The 14,651-nt window shown below is 35.8% G+C and overlaps 2 protein-coding genes across 4 annotated transcripts in view; one reads left to right on the top strand and one right to left on the bottom strand.

The window, feature by feature from the left end:
• Nucleotides 1-14,651, top strand: part of LOC110383678 (protein lin-37 homolog) — a 358,932-nt gene that overhangs the window by 216,372 nt on the left and 127,909 nt on the right. The gene's annotated exons all lie outside the window — the stretch shown is intronic.
• LOC110383717 (uncharacterized) overlaps nt 1-14,651 on the bottom strand; it is a 74,365-nt gene that overhangs the window by 3,658 nt on the left and 56,056 nt on the right. The window lies entirely within an intron of this gene.

The following is a 14,651-nucleotide window of genomic DNA, read 5'->3' on the forward strand; positions in this document are numbered from 1 at the left end:
TAGCCTCTCGTTTGGACCCGCTAATGACCCGCATTGACAAATCGTTCACCTTCGCCCACGTTATGGATGCAAGGTATAAGAGGAGGCGGATTTAAGGATTGAAGAAAATTGAGTGTACTGGCTGTTGATTGAACGTCTTTAACAGACGTTGTGGGTTTAGAAGACGCCAGCAATTCTGCCAATCAGTCTATTATACTGGGGATTTCGGTATGACAAGGTAACAAGGTTGAGGAAGCCACATAGGAAGTCGTTACATTTGAAACGCTCAACCAGTGCTGAGCTACATCCAGTAAGATTAGAAAGCAACTCCAACATAGTTCTGAAAATGATTTGGAAATATGATGATGATTGGCGGGAGAAAGATAAAGAACGATGCCTTTTAACATGAACTCCGAGATACAGAAGACGTTTGAGGTCAATTTTTTTACTGAGACCTGCAAATAAAATTCTCATGGATTTTACTCTGCTATGAATCTTAAAAATCATAGCGATTTGAACGAATTTAATGCGTGTAGATGATTCTGAAATGTGGTCAGTGTTAGGGTCAATTCCCACTGAGAGAGCAGCGGCCGGCAGCGGCCGTAAGAGCACGGGCAATGTAAGAGCGCGGCGCGGCGCGGCCCAGCGCGGCCCGCCGCGCTCGCGCTCAATCCCTTGCATTTACGGCCGCTGCCGGCCGCTGCTCTCTCAGTGGGAATTGACCCTTAGAGGTCAACATAACGCTGTCGCAACCTCCCACGCTTTACACCAAACGAACCAAAATAAAAGGACCTCTAACGTTACATAAAAAATCCCTAATTCGTTTCACAATTTCCGAACTGAAGGCAGCGGGGCAGGTCTTACGAAATTGGTTACCCGTCATTTCATACTCAGATATATGCAGATACGACAAATGAAATATGGATTATATACTCCATTGCTTTCGAAATAAGGTCGGATTTAACTTGAGGGAGAATTTTATGATTTGCGTTTGAATACAAAAATAAAAAAGTGTTTTGGTATTTCAACTTTTTGACGGGCAATGAAGCGTGTCCAGGTGTTGGCAACATTGTGGGGATTTTAATTACTTATTAAAGTAATATGATATCAGTGGGTAACGTTGATTTCGATCTAATTGCCTTGAAATAAGGGTTTGTGCTCAAATTAAGAGCGTATGTAAAACCGCTCGATTAAAGTTTTTTGGGAATTTTCAATGGGTTATAAAATATCAAATTGACAAGGAACTGTTTTGGTTTCAAAAATGTCTAAACTGAATTATTAGTTTTTCAATATTTAAGCTACTATTCCGCATTATATAATTCATACATAAAATCAACCATGTAAATGGTCTTTTTAAAAGTGAACCATAACAACACAAAGAACTACTATTACAACTCGAAATGACTATAAAAGCTAGCCACGTGCTTATCAGCTTGCCCACGCGGACGCTTGCGCTTGCGCACGTTTCAGACCCACTCGTGGAGTTTAACACGTAAGCGCGGGAAAAACTGTGGGATTGAGAACACGTGCTTTTTGACGTACAATTTCAGTCTACGTAGTTCTAGACCGAACAGACTTAAGTATAAAAAAAGGTTATTTATACTATACCTACAATAAATAACCAATAAATAAATGCCTACTTCAGCCAGTAAGTCTGACACCAGTCTAACCAAGGGGTATCGGGTTGCCCGGGTAACTGGGTTGAAGAGGTCAGATAGGCAGTCACTTCTTGTAAAGCACTTAATCCTAATAGAATACTAATGATATTTCTTTGCCTAAGACATTAAGGCCAGCATTCAATGACTATAGATTTCATTTTCCCCTTTTGCTCTCATTGAGGTCTACTGCCGCTCTCTTCTTATTTTCACTTCTCGTCAAATAACTTTGCCGCTCCGATGTTGACTACCAGTATCTTCACGATTCAATGTAGGTACTACTACAGCCCAGCCAGCAACTTCACGGCAGCAATGAACTTTATCTACACTCCAGCACTCCGAACCAAACGTTACCCTATCCTTTCCACAAAACACACACACACACACACAGAAACAAAAAAAAGTCATTAAACCCTCAATACCTAACTACACACAAGTACATACTAATAAAACACAAGAAAAAAAAACAAAAAACAATCCTCACTCCCACATTCTTACTACCTAGGACTGTAGGTCTAAGTTAGTTCATTGACCGGTCGACGCCCGCGCATTTTGGCGTACACTTATTTTTTTGGGGGCCTCCCTCCCCCCGCCTCGTCGCAGCCTCCCAATCGAGTTGCAGTTTTTAGATGCACCTACTTGAGTCGTATGACTATCTAACGACCCGAGAAGAGAGTGGCGTGGAGTGGTCATGTTTTGTGAATATTTGGGAGTATGTGTACGTACGCATTACAATGGCTATGGTCATTAGAAAGGTACTATTTATTGATCACAATATTTTATGAAATTCAAGAGATTGTAGAGTTCTTGTAGTGACACAGTTTGTATATTTACCAAACGTTTAAAGTAAATACCTACCTAAAATGATAGTGGAGGTACTGAATTTGATACCTATATGAGCAGTAACTCTTGGTAGTAAAGTGTCCTTAGCACACTGACTATTTAGTACCTACATATAAGGATCTCCGGGTAAAATTCGAAACTTATTTTTCAGAGTTAAAAAGTCCAATTACCGAGTACGGCTACATATGCTGCTTTTTGCTCGAATGCTCAAAGTAGTTGTGACTGGAAGCAGGCAAATACTTCGATATAGGTACGATTATATAACTATTTCTTTTTTACCTTTCAATTTCTGAAATAATATACCCATTACTGTACCCCGTGACTGTACCCAATTTTTCTCCATCTAACTCGACTCCACACCTCTCGGACGCGCACACGCATTCATCCAGAAGTGCGTTGCACTATAGCGAGCCAGTTTGACTAGATTTTTGGCAACGCGCGGCGCATGCACAGTCCCCCTCCCTAACCTCGCTCTCCTCCCCGCACCGGCGAACATGCCGCGGTTATGACTTTCTGATGGCTTTTTGAAAGAGATGAAGGATAATGTTCTGATAATTAGGATTTTGACGTTAGATTTGATTCGAATGTACGTAAATGCGATTGGTATCCTTTGTGATTGTGGCGGTAAAACATCATATGACATTTCTTAAACGTAAGATTGGAGGCTTTTCTGACCAAAAAACAATTAAATGTTAAGGTTTTCTTCAAGATAATAGAAAATAGTTTAATATCTCAGATTCAACTCCTGATAGCATTGTTTTTTTTTTTCTGACATACCAATTGGGAATTATGAAACTTCGGCTACTGGGCTCAATCGGTCAATGACATTTTTGAGGGTTTTTTTATCCTGAGTCAAGCTGAATTATTGTAGGTACCTAACGTACCGGGCGGAAATTAAAAAGGTAAGTAATTAGAAATCGGTGGCTAAATCAATTCGCCATGTATAATCGATTATCCCTACACTGTAAAACCCAATATTTAGTCACTAACGACCAATTAAAATGGTGCAATCATCTTATTCATATACCTAAAAAAAAACAAACGTTTTATACCATTTTTTTATCTGCACTGACACGCAACGTCCAATTTGAGAGTAACCCTTAAACTAATCGTACGCAGTACTTTTCTGGCTTTTCGGTCCACTACTTGATTGCCTTAACAATTTACAATAATTACTTATAATATTAGGATATTTGACATACAAGCTATACCCACGATACAGACATATTGCACGTTAACCATGGATAATTGCACTAAATACTATCGCATCTGAATATATATCGATAGCCCGGAGCGACGCGAGTTATGGGCGCTAACGGTCAGCGGTCAGCCCTCCGTCGAAATACCTATAGGTACGTAATGGTAGCAGAATAAACTGATATCACATTACAATTCACGCTATATCATGAACGCGAAAGTATGTATTAACGTTTTGAAGGCCGAAAATTTGTACCGCAAAAACTACTAAACAAAATGTTAATAAAACTTAATAGTTATATTGCTTATGCTTCAGAAAACGAAGGAGCTACTTCCTGGGGAACACCGCGGGCAGGAGCTAGTGGGTCTTCCTTGGGCACAACTTTTTGTTTGACACAATCACCTTTGGCATTTTTTATTTTTTCATAGATTCAAAGATATTGCTTTGTCTTTACTGAGCTCCATTGAGGACAAAATTATACTCATAAAAAAACTAGGCTTCTAAGCCAAAAAAAACTCATATCAAAAAACTTTATAACACACCAAGTACCTAACCTAACATCCTCAACTATAGTCCATCAATTTACCAAGCTACCTCTACATACCTACAGACAACCGGACGCCGAAGCTAAACACATTACTAGCGATACCTCAAAGGCATCTAGGGCATTAATTAACTCTACAGCCCTTGTGTCAGACCCTGTATCTTCTGACCTTAGATCAAAGGGACCCTTGAATTTCAGACCGTGGAAAGGTCAACTGTATTCTGTTCCTGTACTCTAAAAATAACAATAAAGAGACCTTTGTTTTATCTAATCTTTTTCAGTTATTCGATTTAAGAGGTTGTTTGATAGTCTTTTGATACAAAGTGGATTGATGATTGAGATGAAAGACATGAGCTATTTGCTTTGAAAGACATTTGGTAGAAAGATAAAGTAAGTACTTTATTAGTTTTTAGTACTACAAGTTAATTACAGGACACTTTAAATAAAACTAAAAATATAGTTTCATCAAATAAATGACACAGTAACTTTACCTAATATACATATCGTGCTTTCACAGAAAATCTGGTGACCGAAAGAAACACAGATAGTCTGAACCCTGAAAAAGACATAGGTTACATTTTACCCCGTTACGGGAAGTGGCTTTCTCGGGACGTGAGTGAAGCCGCAAGAAACAACGAGTAATAAATAAATAAAAAATCGTTTAAAAGAATATTGTCTCTTATCTCACCCTTTTTTGGTATCGTTACATTCCAAGACCTATCTGAATGTTGGCCCGACCCGGAAGGCTTCTTGGCGCGTCCCCTTTTATTTGCATTCAGCACCGAATGGCCGACAAAGCTATACCTACCATCCGGTTACCGTCTTTCAAACATCCTACCTTTTGCCCGATTGTGTAAATAGGTATCTATTGAAACACCTTCATAATTTTGCAGGAATTTTTGGTCCTCTTTGGGGGGTTAAAGAAAGACTTTTATAGACTGTTTTATCGGTCCGAAGTGTATTCGTTTAGTAATTTTTCGGTCTACAACGCATTTGAGTTCAGGGGCCCGATTCTCCTAATTTTACTTAAGCGCCATTCGATTGACCTTCGACTCGATTCGACTGAGATCCAATCCCGGCTCGATTACGATTGAAGCGTATGTGGCATTCCGCTATTTTTTCTTTGAAATAAACGTTTTTATCCTTTTCTGTCATTCAATAATGAATCATTTTGTCTGCAAATGATTTACGATTGCAAAATGATTGTACAGCAAACTACCGTATAGACCAAAATCATCAAAATAGCAGACCAATCGCACACCAATCAAATGTCAATCGAATACGATTGGTCTTTTATTAGTAGCAGAATGCCCGATATGGTTAAAACTGCTATTACGATCATATTACGATTCGATTTCTATTCGATTTTGACATTATTAACTTAGGAGAATCGGGGCCCAGGGTTCGAACAAAAACTATGAAAGGCGTCATCGCATGTCCACTCGTAGCACGTATATGCACACAAAAGTGGCAATTTCACGAGCATTCAAAAAATATAGGTACGTGCTCGATAATACCCGATATTATCGAGCACAATCATTTGAATTGAAAGAACTTTTAGAGCTAAAGCAACAACAACTAATTTGGGGTGTAAGATGACGCCTCATATCTGAAATTAACTTAGATAAAACATCGAAAAACTACTTCACATTTGAATTTCCTTCTACCAGTCGTCGAACATTCACCTTAACATATTACTACTAAAAGCTTTTGTCTCCAGTGAAATCAGTAGCTAAACGAATCAAGTCTACAAGGACTGTCAAGTACCCCCGTATTCCCCAGCCACTTGTCCTATATGTAATTCAGTTGTGAGTAATCCCTTCAGGGTTGTTTCACCCTCTGAAACTTGGGTGTTTCATGAAGATTGTGCTTTATGAGTGTAGTAAACATAATTGTGTATTTTGTATATTTTTGCTGTTAAGATAAATGAGAGTAGAGCGTTTGTATTCGATTCCGAAGTCAAATAAATACTATGGCAGTTATTACCAGAGATAACTCTGAAATAACTTTGCAAAAGACGTCCTAGAAAATAATAGCCGATGTCACCCCTGCAACACCTTCCAACAGCGAAAATTTTTGTCATAGCGATTCTATAACTTTGGAGTGTTTAGGATAACAACAAATAAAAAATCCACTTTTTTAATAGTGCCTCGTAAAGATTATTGTTTTGTACTTTGCTCATATCATATCCAAAAACTAAAGCCCAACCTTTATATCGAAATCACATTAGTTCCAAAAGTTTCTGAGCTAAAAAAGATGTCCACAAAAGTTTCATAATATCTAAGTCCAGACTTTGAAAGTCAATACAAAACTTTGTCCACAAACAACTATTACATAATATGCATAAAAATAAACGCAAAATTGAATAAAAATTCAGTTCTATTTAGCTCAGTAAGGTTTTACAAGCTATTCTGAAAATTTTCAGCTGAAAGAGAACGTTCATGAAAAACTCGAATGGTACATTACAAGAGTAATATCTCTCGCGCTCTGTAAGCTAAAAGGCTCACAAAGAATAAACTCCAACTTACATACATACAACATTACATATGTACGAGTATATAACTTATCCGACTTGCAACAAAGGCAGTGCAAGTTTTCCAAAACTCCAAGCAAAAACAACAGCCTTAGCATCCACACACTGCCAACTTTTAGTCGCCCGATAGTTTGTTTGGGCTCATAAATCAGTATGAAAATGACTGGTAGTACGCACATTACAAATATCAAGTATTTGACCGGTATCAGACCGATTGAAAACTTAATTTGGAACAAAGATTTTCTTAGGGTTAGTATAGACTACAACATTTTCTCGAGCATTTCTGTGTAATGTAACATTCTAGCGAATGGTACAATACAGGCAAAAGCTCAGTCTCCAAAGCATTTCTATTTAATGTAACGTTCGTGCGAATGCTCGACGTTATGTTACGGGTCTAGCGAGCGAGTCTTTCGTCTCTCTCCTTCCGCGTCACCCCGCAACCGCGCGTCGCCCGCACTTGGCTCGACGAAATGTTACATCAATATGCTCGTTGGTTTGTAACAAACAGGCGAGCGTGCTCGACGTTTTGTTCGTAAAAGGATGATACACTAGATCATCTCATAGAGTGGCTCGTTGTTCTGTTAGGTACAAGTAAATGTTGTAGTCTACATATACTCACCTTTAAAGAAAATGTTTGCGAACTATCGGGTCTACTGTCGGCCGACTGTTTAGTGTACAGTGTGCTTTTACGTACATAGTTGAGTCGCGAACATTCAACCGTAATGAAAAAACCTCGTAAACACACTTAATGCTGTTTTTATGAGCGATATTATCTCTATGCATATCGTAAAATATAACATTTTGACTCTCGTCGTAACTCTAATTTTGTTAAATTTTATACGGCCATGATTTTCGGTTGAAACTTCAAGTAATGTCGGATCTTTAAGAGGTACATAAATAATTTAGTTTTAAAAGCAAATTGTTGCAACACGTTTTACTCTTAGCATTATTTTTGCTCTCCAATCAATATCCATTCAGTATTGAGCAAAAGACAGACAAACAATCCGTCCTCATCATAATTTGACGTTAACAATATTCGTATAACACAGGATACAAGAAGCTGATTAAAACAATTGATTCCAATTTACGACACGCACAGACAACAATAACAATTTCTAACAAAAAATAAATAAACAGACTAATATAAAATGATGTAACTGCGTGAAACAGAGAGCCATCTTAAAATGTCTCGACGTTATCATAATGTGTTACTGCGGCACTCTAATGGAAGACAATTTACACAATATCCCCCTGTTTTGTATCAGAGAGACAGTAGATTTTCTTTACAACTAATTGGAATAGAGAAATGTGTATTTACATTATTTTTAAAATAATGAGCTGTGAATAGTATTTTTGTTGCTTCTATTTAGTTTTGCACTTATTAAAAGCATTTAGATAAGGTAAAGACGATGCTATAGAAGCGTTGTTTGACACCAATCCTAAAAATTACATTCATCTCATCTGCCTAGCCTTCTCCCAACTATTTTGGGGTCGGCTTCCAGTCTAACCAAATGCAATTAAGTACCAGTGCTTTTGCACTCACTTACTACTAAAAACTAGCTTATTCAATAGAAATAACTCAAAAGCGAATAGAATTTAATTATCCTCAAAATTTTACAAAGTAAAAGTAAAAAGTCACACCATTTTCCGCAAAGAAATCTCTTTATTTCTACGAATCAGCACAGCTTAACGTCTAATTACGTAAAATGGAACGCGCGTAACGATGCGGTGACGAATTCTACGTAACTCATTCAAATAGCGCGCAAGTGGGACGCCTGCGTTAGCGGGAGAAAGCAATGCGCGCGCGCAGCTTTGAAGTTATCGATCATGAGTAGGGTCACTGTGGAGTTTGAGATTTCAGTACTCTAACAAATCTTAAACTTTTGCATGAAATTTGTACTCTAGTAAGAATATTAATTGCTAAACTTCAGGTAACTATTGGCCACTTTTCAAAAAATGTTAAATGTACCGATCTGCACATTGCGAAAGACCTGAACATTGATATGGGAGACTTTACAAAGATATTTTTGAGTCTTATCTTCCATATAATAGTTATTTCCAACTCGTTTTTATCTCAGAAACAAAGCCGAATCTCCTTTTACATCAGTAAACATATAACAATCGTCCTTGAGTAAAAACTTTTTATTTTTAACTTGATATCCTTCTACACAAAAAATAACGTCCCTCGGTTGGTCACTTAACCGTGGTCACCCTATTGGGTTTCTTCTGAAGGGTGTGGTGAGCCGCTAACGCCGCGGAGAAAGTTTGTACTTATAACTATACCACTTCAGGATATACACATTAATCATATTTTATTGGCTCCTGTCAGACTATCAAGATTTCAGTTATACCTACTGTTCTTTGGACAAGTGGTTTTGTTTTGGGTGGTAAATCAAAGACAATTTCAATTACGTGTCGGAACTTCTTTCTGTCTATTGTGATTTATTTTTGTCAGATTTTCAATTTCGTGTCAATTTTATGACGATGATATAGTTCATGAAGAAACTATTGGTTATAAAGTGTATTTTGAAAACTTTTGCTTCTCGATAATTATATGTTTGCTACCTTAATTCATTTAAATAATTCAGATATACTTTAGCAAACATAAATTAAAAGCAATTCACAGCAACATAGTAATATTTATGGACATAAAAAAATATTTCTGGTTCATGAAGTATTTCTTTCATAATGACGTGAAATCATATGATGATAGACTTCTATTATTTTATATATTGGGTCCATAATTACATCTTGATACCCATTTCACATTAAGGGAACAATAAAGATTCTCCACGGTCCCAAAATTTAATATTTAATAACTATAACTTTCAGCAACCTTTTGTGTCGGACACCCAGTTACGTTATCTCATACATAAGCAATAAATTGTAGTTAGGGGTCGTCGCTTCGATTCCCGAGTAATGAGAGAAAGGCCTGTATAACTGGGTCAGTCAAAGTTAATTTTAACTTGTGGTTACGTACAATGGGGTTACTGGAGGTGTGTGGTTAAAGTGTCTAGTTAACATGTTTATAAAAAGAGGTTCTTCAGTATTTCTGAAATGGGAACTGGTTTAAAACAAAGTTTATTAAAGCATTGTGACTATGTCTCAACTCCGTTTAATCCGGTGGTTGATTGGAAAATGCCTTATGGTATAAATTCGCTAATGTACCATTTTTCACACATGAAGTTGAAATTAATAAATAAATGAAAATATTAGAGTTCACAATTTAAATAAAGTATGTGGGCTACCTGATACACAAACAATGAGATCTATATCATAGAATATGAATGAGTTTTGCACTGTTAGAAGAAAACATGCTGAACAACGGATACCTTTGTACTTAAAAAGTAGGTCTTTTTATAACTTAATAAATCCGCAATCATCAAAGATACAATCTCAAGCTTGATTTCATATTACTTTTAATTCAGATTTTATGCAAATAAACTAATCAGTATTAACTGGATACCAAAGGTGGGGTTCCTAAAAGGCTAAAGAAACTCGAAAAAGGCTTAAAATATTAAAGTGAGCGCACACCTGCTAATTAGAGGCATCGGCAGATGTGCCAACGTTTGAAAGTTGACATGTATTGCAAAAACTTTGGGGTAAACTCACCAATTGACGTCCATAACTGGTTGACTAAATTTTAAAGTTGAGTAATAAAACTGTTCAAATTTAAGGTATAATAAACTGATTTATATTTTGTAGTACGTTAATTTTAGATTACATTTTTACAAAAAGAAGTAAGAAAGTTAAGTAATACACTTACAAAAAAATAGAAATAAAATAAGTATGTATTACTTTTTACCATTAATAATTTAAGTGTTTATGATCATCTACTTGGCCTTTCCCCAACTATGTTTCGGTCGGCTTCCAGTCTACCCGAATGCAGCTGAGTACCAATGTTTTACAAGAAGCGACTGCCTATCTGATCTCCTCAACCCAGTTACCCAAAACCCTTAGTAAAAATTTACGTCCATAACATAACTAATGAAAGTTTTAAATCTGAGTAATAAAACTGCTCAATTTTAAGATATTATATTGATTTATATTTCATTTTACGTAAATTTTTGCTTAAAAATAAAGTATCGCTTTTTTACCGTAAATAACTCAAGTCTTTATATTTACATGAATAATGGAGTAAGTTTAACAAAATTGAGAAAACCCAGTCGGCCGTTAATAAAATAAAATGCCCGAGGGCCTAATAACGGGGTTCTAGCCAATAATTGTTTAACCTACCGTAATTAACTTGAAGCCACAATTTTCTAATCTTTTGTTTATCTTTAGAAGTTCAAACCTTTTTTAATACGTTAAAATATGTTGCTGGGAAGTTTGTTTTTCACCCATAACACTAGAAAGTGGTGTAAGAGGGGGGCGTTTTGGAGGCGCTGTCCTTTTGTAATTTTGTCGTGAAAAGTGCTAAAAACTAGCCTTTTTTTTTCAATAAATGCTTTTGACTTTGACTTCATATTTTAGCGATGAATATTAACCTTGCTTGAGTTTAGAGAGTGTACCTAAGTGTAGTTTTTGGGTCACATCAGTAATTCATACTTTTGATATACTGCCGTCTCAAGTCTTGCTCTAGACACCGCACATATCTTAGAAATATTTATTAGAAAAAGTTTCATAAAAGTTTTTATGAAACATTATTCTTTCTAAGTGTAACTTTCGGTAGATTTTCGCGCAGTAAGCGAATAAGTACAAGAGCCAAATCATTGATTTGAAAGATAAACTTTTTCAGCTACATTTGTGTCAGATAGATATCACAAACTTTACAAAATATTTTTTCTTGGGATTGACAAAATTGTCTGGCATTATTTCAATATCTAGTTAAACTTAAATAACACGGAACTATTTCATTGTAACGAGAAATATAATAGAAACACTATTATATTTTATTGATTGTTTGAGAAAAAAATAAGTTAATACGATTTTTTTAAATCTAATCGACTCAATAAAATTAAAAGCACATATTTATAAACATCACCAAGGATGATTTTGGTCGCGCTCGCCCTACACCCGTCCTTAAATATCGAGTTTGTCTTTATTATTAGCAGAGAAAGTCCGTGTTCGGGCTAACCTTACGAAATACTGCGCATCACTCTTTATGTAGGTTGGTTAAAGGAACCAAATGTTATGTTTTGTAAAAATATGCTTTGTTTAATGTGGGTCGAGGATTTAGCAATATTTGTACGAATAAATTAGTCAAATATGGTTGACCATGCTGAAGTGAAAATTATGAAATATTTCTGATTATCCATTACAGTGATCAATGGTATCTAAGCATACATAATATTATTACTAGCATTTCCCGCGGTTTTATAGCGTCCCATGTTAACTACTGCCCGTATCGTGATAAAATATAGGACCTTTCTAGACAGTGAAAGAATTTTCCAAATCTGTTCCATAGTTTCGGAGCCTTTACGGTACAAACCAACAAAAAAAATGTCTTATCCTAATTATATTAGTTTAGATAGTTATAAAGCTAATAGGTTATTTTATTTGCTTAAACGCGCTTATCTCAAAAACTACTGTTACGATTTAAACAATTCTAGAAAGTCCATAAAACAGTTGTAATAACGCAGATTGTTAAATTTGTTGAATTCCCATACTAACAGCCGTTATGTTAAATATTTGCGTATTCCCTAAGCACGGTGGAGTCACGGTCTATTTCCTGACGAACCTGGTGGAACTCCCTGCATTGCAGGTTATTTACACGTATAAAATTGAAGTGTCTGTTTGTACCATAAGTAAAGCTTTATGATTGGTGCAGTGGTTCACATATTGAATTAAATTTATTATTTTTAATGTGTCTTTAGGCTTTCGTTAGTGCTTTTAAATGCTTATGTGAAATGATTCATTGACTTCGATCTTGATAAAAACATGAAATTAATTTACAGTTATGTTTTTTATCTGCTACTGGATCAAGCTATATTTTTAAACAAATAATATTATTTCAGTTTTTTAATAATACGAGCAACGCCGTAGGTAACAGCTAGTCATGAAGTAATACCGTAACTACTAAACGGTTTTTAAATATTGTTGTAATGATCAGTTGACGGCTCGCTGGGTATCAACAACGCCTACTTCCCGCCATAACAGAAAATGTAGGTACCGGGTCTTCTGGAGATATCCTATGGGTTTCTTTCAAAAGTTGGTCTTTTGATGAATAGACAGACATGTGTTGCTGAGGAGTTTGTTGCGCCACTTCTTCCCAGTAAAAACATAGAGAGTGGTGACAACTGTCGATTGTTTCGACGTTCAGAAAGTGCTGATTAAACAAACCAACTTTTTTTAATAAACCAGTTGAACTTGAATATGTACCTCTAATTCTGAGTTTGAGTATCACGATTTTTTATTCGAAGTTGTAATTTCATTATCAACTGTAACTAAACTAAAATGTTTCAACGTCAGCATCTACCTCTTAAAAAACTCTCTTCTTAAAAAAAGTATACAAGTTGTTTTCCTAACATGTAAGTTAAGTAAACTTACTAACAGGAATCTACGACGTATAAACCAACTAAAAAAGCCGACAATTATTTGATCTTTCGCAGAGATAAAAACCCACAAAAAGAATATAATCGTAGCCTACTAACAGTTCCACTGAAATACGAATAGTCATCATCAACTTGGAATATACTTTCTCAAAGCCACAACATAAAATATTTTCCCTTTATTTTTGCACAACAAAATGATTCATGACACTTTGCCTACAAAATCTACAAGAAAAAAAGGTATTATAATTTACAACCCAAAGTCGTAAAAAAGCGTTTTTGAAAAGTACAAGGAAAAAGTGCCAAAATACTGGTCGAATATTTGCTAAAAATGTACTTCTTTGTGTCATTGTAAAGAACAAAAGATGTATTAACACATTTTCTTTTGAAAACCGTCCGTTAGCTGACCGTCAAGTTTTCTCCAACCTTTTTCTACTAATTTTGGAAAGTTCGTTTTCAGATTTTCTTGTGTTATGTAACTGAGACAGCACGTGTTGAGAATATTGAGTTATTGTACCGTGGATTGCTTAATTAGAGGTGTAAGATTATAACCTCTAAATGGTTTTCTTTATCTGATGCTTCTGATAAAAATGTGTTGTTAATTCAACCGGAAATATGACTATGGTTGCTTCAGCCTACATCAATGCAGCATAATTAAGACTTATGTACAAGTACATAGCCGTAATATTTCTATTTCCACTTAAAATTGTTCAATTATTTTACTACATAACGATAGACGTCAGCTTAGACGTAGTTTGTTGAAAAGTAAAATAATTTTACACCATCAAAAGCACCTAACTAACTTAGGATTAACATCAACGTCAAAAGAAACAAAACTAATGAAAATGATTCATTACTCAAAAGCTTTACCATTACCGAAATATAAAATAATTAATCTCTTCAAACGTTATCAATCTACCCGCCCACAAATGGTTCATTTTCAATCACTCACCGACCATCTTGTGAAGGAAATATATAACAAAGTTCAAAACCTACATAGGTACTCGCAAACCAGAATTACCGTTAGCTCCCAAAACAGCCAGTAACAAAGATGCTGTGGTTTTTAACCCATCACACCATAAACACCATGGACAAACAACAATCACCCTTATAGCTATGTTCATAAGGTGCATGGAAAATTTTGACGGGTGTTTTAGAAAGTTTGGTGCAATTTATTCGGGTTTGCCAATTGTATAGGTCTTCGTGAACAATGGTGATGGTTTTTGTTATGGCACCGACGTGTGAGGAATGTGGGATGATCATAAATCGTGGTTATTGTAGCTCAGCCTTCACTCAGATAGGCTGGAGGTTATTGACGAGAGAATTTGGGGAAATTGCTGGTCAAAAGATTTTGTTACTGAGGTTTATAAATTCCAGAAATACTTATAACCTCAAAAAACTGTTAAAG

This window comes from Helicoverpa armigera, chromosome 8 (genome assembly GCF_030705265.1).
Source record: "Helicoverpa armigera isolate CAAS_96S chromosome 8, ASM3070526v1, whole genome shotgun sequence".
Lineage (NCBI taxonomy): Eukaryota > Metazoa > Arthropoda > Insecta > Lepidoptera > Noctuidae > Helicoverpa > Helicoverpa armigera.